Genomic DNA, 1415 nt, shown 5'->3' on the forward strand with positions numbered 1-1415 from the left:
AGAGACCATTCCATCCGCAACACTTAGCCAAGTGCTTTAGGCAGAGTTGACTCTAGCTCCAGGTGTGCAACATAATTGTCTTAAGTCAATCAGGATATTCTATCCTCCTAGCACTAGCAACTGCTTTGGAACAGGCATGTAACCCAAGCCTAAATGAATTACTGCTTTTTATTCCTCTGGGCACAGTAATTAACTTAAGGTAGATACTGAAAGGATCATATCAGAGGAAACTTCTGTGTGTTGTCTGGGAATGCCGGAACACAGATTTTTCTCTTCTACTGGATAGCATACTANGTACTGGGGAGATGCCAGGGTTACCAAAGATCTAATCTGGACCCTGAGAGTTAGTATTAACACCATTGAAAGCAGAACAGAAGAGATTCAGAGTAAGCCTGGATCCTCAGTAACATCATAAGATGCTAGATTAATCCTTGCCTGAAGCCAGAATTATCTCTGGATTTTTCAGTTATATTAGCTAGTAAATTCCCTTTGTTTGAATGAGATCAGGTTTTGTCCAACTATTCACCTGACTAGAGCAAAGGATTCATGCTGGTGAATAGTGGACAATCATACCATACAATGAATAGAGCCCATATTCCAAAGAAACTCAAGTAACAAGGATAGGATTTAGGACTTGATTAATGGGCAGTTAGGAATCATACCTTGTTCCTGAAAAAAGATAATTATGTGGGGCGCCTGGGTGGCTTGCTCGGTTGAGCATCCAACTTCGGCTCAGGTCATGATCTCACAGCCCGGTGGGTTCGAGTGCTCTTCAGGCTCTGTGCTGACAGCTCAGAACCTAGAGCCTGCTTCGGATTCTGTGTCTCCNAAAAGAATAAGAAAAAGGCAGGAAAATCTTTTAGGAGGAATTGAGGACCTGGCCTTTGAGAAAATTGAGGGGCATAGAAGTCTAAGTAATATACCAAAAGATATGTAATGTTCCTAAGATTAAAGTTTCAAACATAATGAAATGATATACAGAATTGGACAGAAGTCACCATTTCTGGTTATGATGGAAATATAGAGAAAAGGCTACAGGAAAGGCAGTAACGTATATTGGTTAAGAATATGAGTTCTGGAGGCAGACTGCCTGAGTTGGAATTTGGAATCTGCTATTGCTACTTATAACCTATATTGCCTTATTCTGGATACCAGTCATATTACTTCTATCCAACTATGTATATCATTTCATTATGTTTGAAAGTTTAACTTTAGGAAGATTACATATCTTCTGGTAAATTACTTAGTCTTTTATTCNTAAAACTGAGGCTCCAAGGGTTTAAATAACTTTTTAAAGAATATATAGTTGAATCTGGGACTCAAAGTTAGGGATTTGGACTCTGAACACCACACCACTTAGTATGATCTGCTAGCATCAGTTAAAATTGCCAAAATTAGCATGGAATCTATAGTAA

The sequence above is a fragment of the Crocuta crocuta genome, unplaced genomic scaffold, assembly GCF_008692635.1.
Source record: "Crocuta crocuta isolate KB4526 unplaced genomic scaffold, BGI_CrCroc_1.0 scaffold737, whole genome shotgun sequence".
In the NCBI taxonomy this organism is placed as follows: Eukaryota; Metazoa; Chordata; class Mammalia; order Carnivora; family Hyaenidae; genus Crocuta; species Crocuta crocuta.